At 42.7% G+C, this 16617-nt stretch overlaps 1 protein-coding gene across 5 annotated transcripts in view; it reads left to right on the plus strand.

The window, feature by feature from the left end:
- The first annotated feature begins 3826 nt into the window (after window positions 1-3826).
- Window positions 3827-16617, plus strand: part of LOC120395203 (regucalcin-like) — a 39724-nt gene continuing 26933 nt past the window's right edge. For 3 of the 5 annotated variants that reach the window (XM_039519386.1, XM_039519385.1, XM_039519387.1), the window contains exon 1: window positions 3829-4019. The gene's annotated coding sequence lies outside the window, so the exon portion shown is untranslated. Of the gene's footprint in view, window positions 4020-16617 lie in introns of all 5 variants that reach the window. The other 2 variants (XM_039519383.1, XM_039519384.1) reach the window with 1 other exon arrangement.

Consider the following 16617-nt stretch of genomic DNA (forward strand, 5'->3'; position numbering starts at 1 on the left):
ATATTTAGTTTTTTGGCTTTTTAGCTTTTGATGAAAAATCAAAATTTTCCCCAGAAAGCCAACACTTCTTGCATGAAAAATTTTAGTTGAAAACCTCAGTTTTAATCAAAAACAATTTTGACCAAAACTTTCTGAAGGAGCATAAAAGTCCCCTTAAAATGCTGCATGTTCCAGGGCAACTGGGGTACAGAAATTGACTATATCAGGATTACTGGGAGCTTATCATAAATATGTGAGACTAACAGATTTTATCCGTAGAAGGCTTGGAGGAATTTGAGATACTGTGTTGAATGGACATTGCTGTAAGAACCTGGATAGATAAGAGGATAATCTAGAATATTTGGAGCACTATTTTTAAAGATGAACCGCTGGCATAGTGTCCCATAAGGATTGGGTATTGAAATTTCCCCATTTGGGTTAACAACAGCATCTGTTTTGGAAGCAATCTGTTTTATTCCAGATAGGCTACAGATTTTAATGGCAGTCAGGGAGGAAGGACAGTAATTATTACTTGCTTCAGATCCGGGAGAAGGGACAATAATTATTACTTGCTTCATTTTTCAGGAGCCCAACAATATTTTGCAATGAAGAAGGCCGACCAAACTTGTAAGTGGCAGAATGAAATGTGCGTGTCTCTTTCCAGATAATTGCACACCAGCTGTGTATTTACAGGATGCCAGTCGCTATGGTTTGGGGCTACCAAACTACCGGAAAGGATTACATGTCTGAGTTTCTCAATCTCCTGACCAATTACAAGAACAGAAGATTTTAACATCAAAATCGGATGTTATGAGAATACAGTGAAGCTGATACTATTCAGTTTCTTATCTATTAAACTACCAGCAATCAATACAACAATTGATGCCTGCAGTGTGAATTTGTAGTCAAAGATATTTTTTTTTGTTCAGTAGAGTTAAGGTATAAGTTAACTGGTTTTGTGTGCTGTGTTTTTTTTTTTTTTTTACCTTATGCAGGTTATAACATCTGAACACTAACTAGCAGAAAACAGTGGCTCTTATTATGCATCTCTCTCCATTATAAATGTAGTAAGATGAGGCCTTTGACACCGGTAGCTACTGACAACAGTAGAGCTAGCTGCACATCTATCCCTCTTTCAGTATCATCTGAAGGGATGCGCTGAGGCAGGGCTCTTGCCCTTACCTGACTTGGGGTGGAATCTCGCTATCCTTCAACTCTTAGCATGGGACCTGAGTATGCTACTCCTGTGTGTGTATATACACCAACCACGTAGCAGCCTGCAGACCAGACTGGGTTTGAACATCTGCACTTTTTTCCTTCAGGAACCTGTGACCAGTGATAAAATGACCAACAGCCTTCTTAAAACAAAGGATTTTTGTTTAGTAGTTGGAGTAAAGCGTTAGAGGGGATTTCAAAGCAACAGCATGCATGTATATTTAGTCTCATCTAATCTTACACTTCAGTACAAGCTAAATTGGATGAGCTTTCCTCTTAAATTACAGCGACAGAACTGAATCAACTAGTGTCTGAGATGCAGAAAAACCAGCCGTAAGTCACTCCCTCACCAACAAAACGGGTCTTAGTGCTGACTACAGTTACTCATTACTAAAATGTTTGAGAACCATTTTACACAAAAAAAGCCCTACAATATGTGTACGTTTATCATTTTTCTTACCTTAGCCTAAGACAGTGTCACAGTCTGGATTATGGAGATGTGTATCAGAGTGCTCTAACGTGTCCCCTCCCAAGTAGGGGAAAAAACCCGTCACATTAAATCTTTTAAGTAGCCAGACAGAATGAAAAATGCCCAGGTGGCAACCCTAATTTGAGGGGGTGTCAGTCTAGTGTTTCCTGTTAGCTCTGGGCTAACCACCTTTGACCCCTCCAGCTCTCCTTGAGTGCACCCTCTCTCAGGCCTCGGGCCTGTCACCTCTCTGAGTGGGATCACACAATTCTGCTCTCAGACCAAGATGTGGGCTGCAGTCTTCTGTGCATGAACTGTGATGACTTCAGCCAGGCCTGCCTAAGACTCTATACATGCAGTGCTGCTCCTTCTGGGAGCCATGACCAGTGGTTAATACAGTGCCCAGGCAGCCTTCTTAAAGCACAGTATTATTTTAGAACCAAAACATATCAGAGAAAACAGATCTTAAAACAATAAACAGGCTGTTTGTTTGCTTATCTTTTCCTAAGGCAAGCATTCTCTGAGACCAGGAAGGGCCCAGCTGCTTTCAGACACTCCAGCCGGTCCTCTGTCTCTGTTCCATCCCAGCCTGGTCTCCCCAGGAAGAGCACACCCCACTCACACACACTTGCCAATGCTGAAATAGGCCAGACCTCCAGAAAACCCTAGCATCATGGCACCCTGCTTTTACATGCAATAGAGGTATCCATGATGAATATGCCATGGTACTCTACAAGGACCTGCATAACCCTGGAGGAGTATCCTTTCGTGTGAATGTGCTTGCTTGCTTGAAATGGGTGCATAGGATGGGTATTGATCACACCTGCATAGCTCAGGAACCCCATCCATTCAAACCCCACAATTAAAGAAATTTGTCCAATTTTTAAAACCTTGGAAGACAGCACAGCATTAATTGCTTCACAAACCTCCATGGCCACTGTGCCAATCATGGATTTGCCTACCATGAACACATTACCAACAGGTTGGTAACAGTCTGGGGTTGTGAGCTTCCACAGTGCTCTGCATCATGCTGCTAGAGTGGTTATGAGCTCTCTCCTCAGATGTTTTGCTACTCAAGATAAACTCCTCCCACAGCTCCAGGTGGACCCTGGCTTTTCCCACAAAAGTCCTGGACCCGCTGTTTATCATCCCATGTTTCCAGCACAACGTGGTTCCACCAGTGTGTGCTCGTGGTCCTTGGTCCAGAAGCAGTGGCCACAGAAAAACATCATCAGCTCGGTCCGTGCCTCCATCTCCCTACAGTCCCCTTCTGTTCTTGTGCTTCTGTTTGTAATCCCCTGCCTCCATCTTCTCCAGGCTAAAAGCAGCCTCTGAAACACACACCACTGTCTCTTTGCAGCAACTTCTTCAGAGGCATGAAAAAACTTCTCCATAAAAAACAGCAGCTGTCGGTTATTAGAGTGAGCAGGATCCGTATCTTCCACATATCACACAATACCAAGGGGTCTGCCAGAAAATGGATTTCCTGGCCCCAGACCGTTTCCTCCTACAATCCTTAGAATAGGCAGACGAGTTGCCTCTCAGCACCCTGTGAACATGAACATGAGTTGTTGCAATGAATCTTGGGACTATTTGCCCAGATAACTGTATTGCTTATCATCCTCAAATACAATGGTGGTGTGTTTATTTTGACAATGGTTGTGCTGCAGTGGGTGAGGCTCCTGAATACATTCACTAACCTGCAACTGCTTAACCAATGGTTAGCATGCAGTGATGACCTCGGTGGGTAGGTTCTGCCATCCAGTCTGCCACTCTAGTGTGATGTATCCATTCTGTTACATAGTACAGAACAGGCCGTGGCAGTCGTCATTATAAAAAGTACTCAATTTTTGGCAAAGCATACATGTGTTTCTTCAAGAAGTCCTGCTTTAAAGTGTGCAAATGTGAAAAGTTACTTCACTCCCTAATTCAGTTTTTTTAAATAAAATTAAAATTCAGCAGCAAATTTGCAGTTTTTTTAATAGCAAGTGAATTATTAAGAGAAGGAATGTTCATCAACATTTATGCTTTCCTTTCAGAAATAACAGTTGAGTTTATGATCCCTCGTAACAAAGCATTTTGTTTTTGCTGATCCTAGCCAAAAGCAGAAGGAAGGGTGTCAGCAGTCACGTTATGTGACAGATGATTTGACAAAGTTGGTCAGGAACTTAAACACTTTTGTGGCAGTAGATTGGTGCTGTGTTGTGAAAGATGCTTTGCAACATTTGTTTGTGGAGGAGCTGGTGGTAATAGGCTGACATTAAGCTATTTTTCTGTCTGATAAATGCTAAGATTCAGGATGCAGCCAATTGCCGAATGAGTTGGATTTGACAGGGAACCCTTCAGCAAAATCTGGGTAATCTTGATAATTGTGTTTAGTTACAGCACAAAATTAAGGTTTTTGTGTCCTGTGCTTAATGTTCTTGGTTTGCTGCTGTATTTATAACTGCTGTTTTTGCATAATAGCTCATTTTTATGTGTTGGGAACAGAATAGTGTTTCTTTGCTGCCAGTATGAACATAGGGCAAGCATTTTGCCCCATTGAAATACCTGACTGGAGACTAATACTTGATATGTTGCTAATTGTTGATTTTAGTTTTTGGAATTAATTTTTGTATTTTGATTTTCAAATATATTTTTCCTATTTTCATTTTTGTTGTTTTTCAGCTTTGCCTTCAGCTTTGTTGTTTTATGCTTTTGTTTTGTCTATTTTGTCAAAGTTAATTATTGGTGATGACACATGCTTGTGAAAGGATTACGTGCTTGTGTCTTCAATCTTCTTTCTCATGTTCAAGAATTAAAATTTTCAATAGCAAGTCTTGCAAAGCGTGTGTGTGTGTGTGTTACACTTTGGACTATTTATTATAATGATGCAGCTCACCCTTTGTCCAGGTTTTATATGATCCAAATTCTTACATAGTACAGGATCTCTACCGTTCTTAACAACCATCCTCACCAAGTCTCCCCCCAAAACCCCGTAAACGAACCAACCAACAAAAAAATCTAGCATATAGCTTGGGTTTAGTTTACATCTAACCTTCTGAATTTGGCCAGCATGTTAACTTATGTATATGTACAAGTCAGCATTCTGGTCCTAAAAGTATATTTCCATAGACTAAAAATTATGTATTTGAAACCTTAATGCTCCAGGCTGGTTTAATCCAGGTTTTTGTCTCCTGTTAGTTTTATCCCTGTCACTTTTTTCAGTTGAGTATGTTTAAAAAAAAAAAAAAAAAAAAAAAAAATCAACGGTTAGCTCTTTAGGAGTCTTTATCCCAGCAGAGGGCGCTGGAGTCAGTCAGATGAGGCTATTGGTTGGGTAAGGTAACACCTTGCTCTGTGTATTTGTTACCTCCATGTTCGCTATGCACACACGACTAGGGTTTATATTTCTTAAAACACAGTTTTTTAATACTGGATTAGAAGTACAGTAGGAAATGTTCCTGTCGCTAGCCATGGCTGTCAGCAGTGAGTCCTCCTGAAAGGATGTTGAAAATGGTTTAATTTGTATGCGTTATTTTCCACTTAAAACCAGTACATTTGGTCTCATGCTAACTAAGGCATCTGGCCTTACAGGTGGAGGGATACAAATTATAGTACCCCAATATACATATTTTTAACTCTCTCTAAAATAGCTTTTTGATAACATGCAGCATAGTGGTTTTCAACCTTTTTCATTTATGAATCCCTAAAAAATTTTGAATGGAGGTGTGGACACGTTTGGAAATTGTTAGACATAATCCATGGATTATGGTTAAAACCCCTATTCTATGATCACAACAACCTTTTGTGGATCCCTTATGTAGTCTGCAGACCCCAGATTGAAAACCATCGATGTAGCACAGGGGTCGGCAACCTTTTGGAAGTGGTGTGCCGAGTTTTCATGTATTCACTCTAATTTAAGGTTTTGCGTGCCAGTAATACAGTTTAACGTTTTTAGAAGGTCTCTTTCTATAACTATAATATATAACGAAACTATTGTTGTACGTAAAGTAAAGAAGCTTCTTAAACATTTTAAAAACCTTAATTTAAAATTAAATTAAAATGCAGAGCCCCTTGGACTGGTGGTCAGGACCTGGGCAGTGTGAGTGCCACTGAAAATCAGCTTGCGTGCCGCCTTCGGCACCTGTGCCATAGGTTGCCTACTCCTGATGTGGCATATATGGGCTAACCTGATGGTGTCGGATAGTAAATGTTTTTATCAGCACTTGTTTGGGATGACTTATGAACCATCTGGCCATCCCAAACTCAGGTCAATTATACCTTGATGTCATGCCACACCAAATTTGGTTGAATAATTAGGAACTGAAGTACAGTATTTGACCAGTACTGTAAATCATTGTACCTATTGTAGTCCTGGCTTGACATAAGAAACTTGCCTCATTTCTTAGTGGGCATGACTGAGAATGTGAATGGAAGATTAAGCTGGAAATAGGGGCTTTGCAAGCAGTATGCCAGAGTCAGGATGTCTGTGCTAGCTAAAATACGCAGCAACACCCGGATGTTAGGGACAATGGACAAGATAAACCTGGAATGTAAAGATCAGGTTCCATATGGACAGAGCATGCTGTACAAGGATTGGTTCCTGCAAAGTAACCAATCCAATCTGAAAGTGTGTAATGTACTGTATATAAAGAAAACTGTTTCTGTGTAACTTTGGATGTGTGGTATGCCCTGGCCAGGGGCGTCTCTAGGTATTTTGCCACCCTAAGCATGGCAGGCAGGCTGCCTTCAGCGGCACACCTGCGGGAGGTCCGCCGAAGCAGCAGGACCAGCGCACCCTCCGCAGGCGTGCCGCCGAAGGCAACTTGCCTGCCGCCCTTGCGGTGACCGGCAGAGCGCCCCCTGTGGCTTGCCGCCCCAGGCATGCGCTTGGTGTGCTGGTGCCTGGAGCCGGCCCTGGCCCTGGCCTATACCTACACTTGAATCTGATCAAACCAGAATAGCTTTACTGTATGCCAAATAAAGGAACCTGAATGATGAAATCTGGAGTCAAACTGAGTGTTTTGAATCCCAGAGAACCGGCTGAAGTGTTCTCCCAGAACAGGACAAGCTGTTCTGGTTTAAGCCAAGTGGAAAAGGTCTCAGAGAGAATCCCAACACCCATCATTGTGGTTTACCCTTATAATTGATGAGAGCTGGTGAAACTGTTCTCGATATGCATTGAGAATTTAGCCCCTTTTTTGGTGTAGTGAATCATTTTCAAACTAATTCTGATTTTCTCTGGATATAGTTTTTGTTTACAAGTATTCATTGAACCGTGTGGACAAATAACTTTCAGCCTATGACTGCCGTTGACTTATTTGCACTGTGGTTTGTAAGCTGTCATGTAATGTTTCTCTTCCTTCACTGCATGTCTGAAATTTTTTAAATAGGGAAATGTCAAATATTAAATTGCACCAATCTGTACATATTTCTGTTGAATAATCATTCATGATAAGAAAAAAAATGGAACTACAGCAATTCATGAACATTTTCATAAGTATTTGGTGGGTTTTGTGAGTGTGAATATCTGGAATAATCCCACTCTGTGTGAACATGAACACACTATTAAGACTTTTATGTTTCTTGCTCTTTCTATTAACAGCAATCATGGCAGCAAATTTCTGTCCATAGGGGCTTTGAGTAAATGTACATCTTGTTAAAGTTTCACCCAAATGCAGCAAACTAGGAACTTAAAAAACCTCAGGAGTTCAGGGTGTAACAACAATAGTGTATGTGACTGTTGGGAATAGGGTTGTAGTTGACTTTAATTTTGTGATGGAGCATGTGAAAAATTAAGGTCCAAAAAAATAGCTGTGGAGTAAGCAGGTGAAGCTCCAGTGAAGACAGTAGAACCTACTGACAGTAGGGCTGAATTTGGCCCTGAATCTTGGTATTGCAAGATCTGGTAGACAGCAAGCATGTCCAAACTGGGTTCTGAGACCAGACGGTTGTTTCTAGGTACAGGAATCCTGAAAACCCAACAAACTAATACATCTACAGCCTAATATCAGGGGGAGGAGCCGGGCTAGGAGGGGCCTATAAAAGCGGCCGCCCAGCCAGGCAGCGGCACAGCTGCGAGCAGCGGCACAGGAGGCAGCTAACAGGGCTGCCAACAGGGGAGTTAGCGTGGGAGTTGCCATTGGAGGAGCAGGTGAGTGTCTTTGCGTCTGTTTGTGTAGTGTTTGTATCTCGCTGTAGAGGCCCAGAGGGGCAGGCTGCTGAAGGGGCAGCTGAGCCAGGATTGGCTGAGCCCTGAGTAGGGGGAGGAGCCGGGCTAGGAGGGGCCTATAAAAGCGGCCGCCCAGCCAGGCAGCGGCACAGCTGCGAGCAGCGGCACAGGAGGCAGCCAACAGGGGAGTTAGCGTGGGAGTTGGGAGGTGGAAGGGGAGGCCCCGCACCCCCTAGGAAAGAACACCAAGCAGAGCCAAGAAAGCAGCAGCCATGAGCCAAGCAGCAGAGGACACACCAAGGATGAGAGCATGCAGCAGCTGCGGTATGTACCTGGTCCTAGCGGGGGACCCAGAACAGTACTATGTATGCATGAAGTGTCGCCTAATAGAGCTGCTGGAGGAAAAGATCCAGGGCCTAGAGCTGCAGGTGGAAACCCTGATAGAGAATAGAAGGGGGTTTGAGAGGCTGATGGAGCAATGGCAAGCAGTAACTGAGGGGGAACGCCCAGGGGCACAGGGGGGAGCAGGGGCTGAGGCCAAGGAAGGGGGACCACCAGAGGAGGGAGATGGGCGGTGGAAGCATGTGACCGTGAGAAGCAGGCCAAGGAAAAGGAGAGCCAGTGAGGGGGAAATTGAGCTAAGGAACAGGTTTGAAGGTTTGGAGAATGAGGAAGGGGTACAGCAAGTGGTAACTGACAGTGAGAGGCCAAAGAAAAAGAGGCGAGCGGCCAGTCCCATAGATAAAGGGGAGGAGTCGATGGAAGTAGCACCAAGTTTGGGCCCAGGGAAGATACAGGATGGCTTAAGGGGAACCACAAGGGATGATAGGAATGGAAGGAGCTTGCAACCAGGGGGAACGGGGGATAGGTTAGAGGACCGTGCTGTCCCCAGGCGAAGGCAGGTCTACGTGATTGGGGATTCCATACTGCGAAGGTTGGACAGGCCTGTGACCAGGGCCGATCCGGAGAACAGAAGGGTGTGCTGTCTACCGGGTGCTAAAATACGGGATGTGGACCTGAGGTTGAAAAGGATCCTAAGAGGAGCGGGTAAGAACCCTTTGATCATCCTTCATGTGGGAACGAATGACACAGCTAGATTCTCGCTAGAGAGGATCAAGGGAGACTATGCCAGGTTGGGTAAGACGCTCAAGGAACTTGAGGCTCAGGTGATCTTCAGTGGGATTCTACCTGTCCCTAGGGAAGGGCGCCAAAGGGGAGAGAGGATCGTGATGATTAATAGTTGGCTGAGGGAGTGGTGTTACAAGGAGGGCTTTGGGATGTATGGGCACTGGGAGGCTTTTGGGGACAGACAACTGTTCTCAAGGGATGGGCTCCACCTAAGTAGGGAAGGAAGTAGACTTCTAGGAGGGAGGCTGGCTCATCTGATTAAAAGAGCTTTAAACTAGACACTGGGGGGAGACGGTCGGGAGAGGTCCTAGTGCTCTCCACGCCAAATTTTCACATTGGGAGTGAGGACAACAAGATAACAGATATAGCCAGAGGGGGGCGGTTAAGTGTAAGGAGGACGGGGGGGACAGATTCTAGATCTACAAGTCATACTGGAAGTACTGTGTCCCTACCGAGTTGGGTGAAAAGAGTGAGAGGAGCCCAACAGGAAAAATTAGGATGTATGTTCACCAATGCGAGAAGCTTAGGTAACAAAATGGAGGAACTGGAGCTCCTGGTCCGGGAATTGAAACCGGATATCGTAGGAATAACAGAAACATGGTGGAACGGTAGCCATGACTGGAGTACAGGTATGGAAGGGTATGTGCTGTTTAGGAAAGACCGATGCAAAGGTAAAGGTGGGGGAGTAGCACTGTATATCAATAATGAGGTAAAATGTAATGAGATAACTAGCGCTGCAATGGACAATACGGAGTCTGTTTGGGCAATGGTCACATTGGGGAAGAAAACTACCAGAGCCTCATCCAGGATAGTGATTGGGGTGTGCTATAGACCGCCGGGATCTAGCTTAGAGATGGATAGAGAACTCTTTAATGTTTTTAAGGAGGTAAACACTAATAGGAACTGCTTGATCATGGGGGACTTTAACTTCCCGGATATAGATTGGGAAACAAATGCTAGTAATAATAATAGGGCTCAGCTTTTCCTAGACGTGATAGCTAATGAATTCCTTCATCAAGTGGTTGCTGAACCGACGAGGGGGGATGCCATTTTAGATTTGATTTTGGTGAGTAACGAGGACCTAGTTGAGGACATTGTTGTAGGGGACAACCTTGGCTCGAGTGATCATGAGCTAATTCGTTTCCAAATAAATGGGAGGATAATCAATAGTGCATCTGAGACTAGGGTGTATGATTTCAAAAGGGCTAATTTTACTAAATTAAGGCGACTAGTTAGGGAAGTGGACTGGGCTAACATATTTAGGGATCTAAGGGCAGATGACGCCTGGGATTACTTCAAGTTGAAGTTGCAGGAGTTGTCAGAGGCATGTATCCCGAGAAGGGGGAAACGGCTCGTAGGTAGCAGTTTTAGACCGAGCTGGATGAGCAAGCGTCTTAGAGGGGTCATTAAGAAAAAGCAGAAAGCGTACCGGGAGTGGAAAATGGGAGGGATCAGCAAGGAAACCTACCTTATTGAGGTCAGAGGGTGCAGGGAAGCTGTGAGAAAGGCAAAGCGACGAGTGGAGATGGATCTAGCGAAGGGGATTAAAACCAATAGCAAACGGTTTTTTAGCCATATAAATAGGAAGAAAACCAAGAAAGAAGAAGTGGGACCGCTTAAAACTTTAAATGGAGTGGAGATTAGGGATAATCTTGGAATGGCACAATATCTGAACGAATACTTTGCCTCGGTCTTTAATGAGGCTAATGAAGGGCTAAGGAATAGCGATAGAGGGACCGATGGGAATGAAGATATGGGGGTAGACATTACGGTAGTTGAGGTAGAAGCCAAACTGGAACAGCTTAACGGAAGTAAATCGGGGGGCCCGGATAATCTTCATCCTAGAATATTAAGGGAATTGGCGAGGGATATTGCTAGCCCGTTAGCGATAATCTTTAATAAATCCCTAAATTCGGGGATTGTACCGACTGACTGGAGATTAGCTAATGTAGTTCCTATATTCAAGAAGGGGAAAAAAAGTGACCCAGGGAATTATAGGCCTGTTAGTCTAACATCTGTAGTATGCAAAGTAATGGAAAAAATCTTAAAAGAGAGAGTGGTTCCGGAGCATGAGGCCGATGGCAACTGGGATAGATTACAGCATGGATTTACGAAAGGTAGATCGTGCCAAACCAACTTGATCTCCTTCTTTGAGAGAGTAACAGATTTTTTAGACAAGGGAAATGCGGTGGATCTCATATATCTGGATTTCAGTAAGGCGTTTGATACGGTACCGCATGAAGAATTACTGGTTAAATTGGAAAAGATGGGGATCGAAGTGAAAATCCAGAGGTGGATAAGGAGCTGGTTAAAGGGGAGACTGCAGAGGGTAGTATTGAAGGGGGAACTGTCCGGTTGGAGGGGGGTTACCAGTGGGGTTCCTCAAGGCTCGGTTTTGGGTCCGATTTTATTCAATCTATTTATTGCTGACCTGGGAACCAAGAGTAGGAGTGGGCTGATAAAGTTTGTGGATGACACCAAGTTGGGGGGTATTGTCAATTCGGAAGAGGATCGGGATATTCTCCAGGGAGATTTAGATGACCTTGTAAACTGGAGTATTAGTAACAGGATGAAATTCAATAGTGAGAAGTGTAAGGTTATGCATTTAGGGTTGTCTAACAAGAACTTTAGTTATAAGCTGGGGACGCACCAGTTGGAAGTAACGGAGGAGGAGAAGGACCTAGGAGTCCTGGTTGATCGCAGGATGACTATGAGTAGGCAATGTGATGTGGCCGTTAAAAAAGCTAATGCGGTCTTGGGTTGCATTAGGCGAGGTATTTCTAGTAGGGATAAGGAGGTGCTAGTCCCGTTATATAAGGCGCTGGTGAGACCTCATTTGGAGTATTGTGTGCAGTTTTGGTCTCCCATGTTTAAGAAGGATGAATTCAAACTAGAACAGGTACAAAGAAGGGCCACTAGAATGATCCGAGGAATGGAAGGCCTTTCGTATGAAAGGAGACTTGAGGAGCTCGGTTTGTTTTCCTTAACCAAAAGAAGGATGAGAGGAGATATGATTACACTCTTTAAATATATCAGAGGGATAAATACCAGGGAAGGAGAAGAATTATTTCAGCTCAGTGCTAATGTGGACACGAGGACGAACGGATATAAACTGTCAGTCAGGAAATTCAGGCTTGAAATTAGACGAAGGTTTCTAACCATCAGGGGAGTGCAATACTGGAACAGTCTACCGAGGGAAACAGTGGGGGCGAAGGACCTCCATGACTTTAAGATTAAGCTAGATAAGTTTATGGAGGGGATGGTATGATAGGATAACGGGCTTAGTCAATAGGTCAATTATGTGCCTGGTATGATATAACCTTTCCAGAGGGTTTGGCTGGAGAGTCTTGCCCGCATGCTCGGGGTTCAGCTGACCGCCATATTTGGGGTCGGGAAGGAATTTTCCTCCAGGGAAGATTGGCTATGGCCCTGGAGGTTTTTCGCCTTCCTCCGAAGCATGGGGCAGGGTTCACTTGCTAAGGAGTGGGTGGATCGGCTTATGTGGCCTGCATCTTGCAGGAGGTCAGACTAGATGATCATAATGGTCCCTTCTGATCTTGAATTCTATGATTCTATGATTCTATGATAATAAATCGTTCTCAGGAACACTCTTTTTATGGAGCATTTTACAAGTAAATTCAAAGCAACCCTGTATCTTTGGCATCACACTAATGTATCTAACAATCCCCCTGAAGAAGTGCTCTGTGTAAGCTTGTCTTTCTCCACAGAGAAGTTGGTCCAATAAAAGATATTACCTCACCCACCTTGTCTCTCTAATATCCTGGGACCAACATGGCTACTACAACACTGCATATAATAATCCCACATTTTGTTAAATGAGAGAAACTTTGTACGGCCAGCCTTATTTAAACTGAGGCAACTTTACCCACAGAATCATAGAAGATTAGGGTTGGAAGAGACCTCAGGAGGTCATCTAGTCCAACCCCCTGCTCAAAGCAGGAGTAAACCCAGCTATATCATCCCAGCCAGGGCTTTGTCAAGCCGGGCCTTAAAAACCTCTAAGGATGGAGATTCCACCACCTCCCTAGGTAACTCATTCCAGTGCTTCACCACCTTCCTAGTGAAATAGTTTTTCCTAATATCCAACCTAGACCTCCCCCACTGCAACTTGAGACCATTGCACCTTGTTCTGTCATCTGCCACCACTGAGAACAGCCTAGCTCCATCCTCTTTGGAACCCCCCTTCAGGCTGCTGTCAAATCCTCCCTCACTCTTCTCTTCTGCAGACTAAATAAACCCAGTTCCCTCAGCCTCTCCTCATAAGTCATGTACCCCAGCCCCCTAATCATTTTCGTTTCCCTCTGCTGGCCACTCTCCAATTTGTTCACATCCTTTCTGTAGTGGGGGGCCCAAAATTGGATGCAATACTCCAGGTGTGGCCTCACCTATGCCAAATAGAGGGGAATAATTATTCCCTTGATCTACTGGCAATGCTCCTACTAACGCAGACCATGCCTTTGTCTCTTCCTCTATTCTCCCATCTTTCTCGTTACTTTTCCCTCTTCTTTCCTCTACCTTTCTGTAGCTGTTTCTTCTCCATCTCTTGGTTCCTTTGTCTGTTCCTTCCTTTGTCTCAACACTTCTGTTTAGTAGCCTCTTTCCTCCCACCTGCTCCTGTCCTCCGTCCTGTCTTACTCTATCATGCATCTGAGGGGGATTAAAAAATTAGCTGAAAAAATAATGCAGATCTTGAGCGCAAGAGGGAGAGGATGCCAGATGGGGTTAGTGTTGCACTGTGCTTCATCACTGCATAGCAACAACACTCTTCTCTCTCTTACCTGTCCTACAAGACTTCTCTGGTTTGTGCTAGAGCTAGGAATGCAGAAATGTCAGCTGAATTGACCATGATGTTGACCGAGACAAACGCAAGTTCGAGCAAGTATTTAATTGAGAGAGGAAAATCAAAATGTGACAGATTGAAATTTCAAACCACGTGGCCATTTATTAACAAGGGATAAGTTACAACTTGGGCCGGGGGGAGGTAATTTATCAACTAGAAATACTATCAAGATAAAACGCACATGACTTGAAAACAGTCTATTTGCATCTAACAAGAACTAAATGATCTATGATCAACCGCTCACTAAAATCCAAAATAGACACGTAAACTGAGTAAGCTGTGCATGCATTAACCGAATGTTGTGAAATACACAACAGTAATCAATACAACAATTTGATTCTCATATACTGTATACACAACTTTGCACCAAATAAGGGAGGAAAAAAGAAAAAAAAAAAAGGAAGAGGCTAAGCAAACAAAGTGTTTACAGAAATTAAAATGCACATACCACACTCCAGGCGCAGCTGATCAGTAGTACAGACACAGAGTGTACAGTCCCAATCCATGATAATACATAACCTTTTCATTTAGTTCAATGAACTCCAAAGAGACTTAAATTTAGTTCAATAAGGTTTCTTTCAAGGATATTGCTGGAGGTCTCATGCTGACAGTACTAAAACATCCTTAGAATGCTTCTGTGCTGGCTTCAACACTTTTTGAGTTAGGAAATTGTCATCTATTATGTCTAGAAATTCCATCTTAGACCTTGGCCTGGCAGATAAAGAGGAACTGATCACAGAACTAAAAATTAATGGTAGCTTTGGTACAAATTACCATAATTTGGTCATACTTATAATGTGCAAGCAGAATGAAATCCAGACCAGTAATATATGTACTTGGTGCTTTAATAGGGCCAATTTCTCAAATATGAAAACAATTATGAGAAAAATCAGATGGGAGGAAGAATTCAGTTAGAAAAATGTGAATGATAATGGGGAATCATTTAATAATACCTTACCTGATACCCTAAAGCAACAATCTCACAATTGAGGAAGAATGCTGTGCTTAGATGGGAAGTGAAAGCAGCTGTAAAAAATAATATATAACGAATGGAAGAGGGGGAAGTTGATAATAATGAATATAGATGAGAAGTTAAGAATCACAAAAAATTGATAAAGGAAGCCAGCAGACACAAGGAGAAATAGAGGGCCAACAGAGTTAACAACAATAAAAGGACTTTTAAAAATATATTAGGAAGAAAAAGAATCCTGACAATGGTATTGGTCCATTACGAGAAGGAAATGGTAGATTTATTCATAAAAATGCAGAAAAGGCAGAAGAGTTCAATAAATATTTTTGTTCTGTATTTGAAGGAAAAAACAAATGATATAGTCTCATCATATGGTGAAGATAACACTCTTTCCATTCCACTAATCTTTCTGGAGCATGTTAAACAGAAGCTACTAAAGTTAGAGATGTTTAAACGAGCAGGTTCAGATAGCTTGCATCCAAGAGTTTTAAAAGAGCTGGCTGAGGAACGTGCTGGATTATTAATGTTGATTTTCAATAAGTTTTGGAGCAAATTCAAGAAGACTAGAAGAAAGCTAACTTTTTGCCAATTTTTATAAAGGTGGGGATTTTTTTATAATTTTTTTTATAAAAAATGGGATGATCTGCATAATTATAGGTCTGTCAACCTGACCTCAATCCTGGGCAAGATAATGGAGTGGCTGATATGACACTTGATTAATAAAGAACTAGAGGAGGGTAATGTACTTAATGCAAATGAACATGAGTTTATGGAAAATAGATCCTGTCAAACTGTGGATATCTTTTTTTTTTTTAAGAGATTACAAATTTGGGTGATAAAGGTGATAGTGTTGATGTAATATATTTAGACTTCTGTAAGACATTTGACTTGGTGCCACATGATATTTTGATTAAAAAACTAGAACAATATAAATGAACATAACATGGTGCACATTAAATGGATTAAAAACTGGCTAACTGATAGGTCTCAAACTGTTACTATAAGCAAGGAATCATAAGTGGGGTCCTGCAGGGATCAGTTCTTGGCCTTATTACTATTTAACATGTTTATCAATGACCTGGAAGAAAACATGAAATTATCACTGGTAAAGTTTGCAAATGCCACAAAAATTGGGGCAGTGGTAAACAATGAAGAGGACTGGTCACTGATTCAGCACAATCTAAATTGCTAGGTAAACTGGGTGCAAGCAAACAATATGCTAAAGGTAAATGTATACATCTAGAAACACAGAATGTACGCTACACTTACAGGATGGGAAACGCTATCTTGGGAAGCGGTGACTGAAAATGATTTGGGGGTGTTGATGAATAATCAGCTGCACATGAGTGCCCAGTGTGAGACTCAGGCCAAAAGAGCAAATGCGATTCTGAGATGCATAAACAGAGGAATCTTGAGTAGAAGTAGAGAGGTTATTTTACCTCTGTTTTTGGCACCATTGGAATACTGTGCCCAGTTCCAGTGACAATTCTAAAAGGATGTTGATAAACTGGAGAGGGTTCACAGAAGAGCCACAAGAATGATTAAAGGATTAAAAAACATATCTTATAGTGATAGACTCAAGGAGCTCAATCTACTTAGCTTAACAAAGAAAAGGTTAAGGTGTGACTTGATTACAGTTGATAAGTACCTATATGGGGAATAAATATTAAATAATGGGCTCTTCAACCTAGTAGAGAAAGATATAACACAATCCAATCGCTGCAATTTGAAGTTAGACAAATTCACACTGGAAATAAGGTGTACATTTTAATGGTGAAAGTAGTTCACCACTGGAACAATTTACCAAGGGGTTGTAGTGGATTCTCCATCACTGACAATTT

This window comes from Mauremys reevesii, linkage group 1 (genome assembly GCF_016161935.1).
Source record: "Mauremys reevesii isolate NIE-2019 linkage group 1, ASM1616193v1, whole genome shotgun sequence".
Lineage (NCBI taxonomy): Eukaryota > Metazoa > Chordata > Testudines > Geoemydidae > Mauremys > Mauremys reevesii.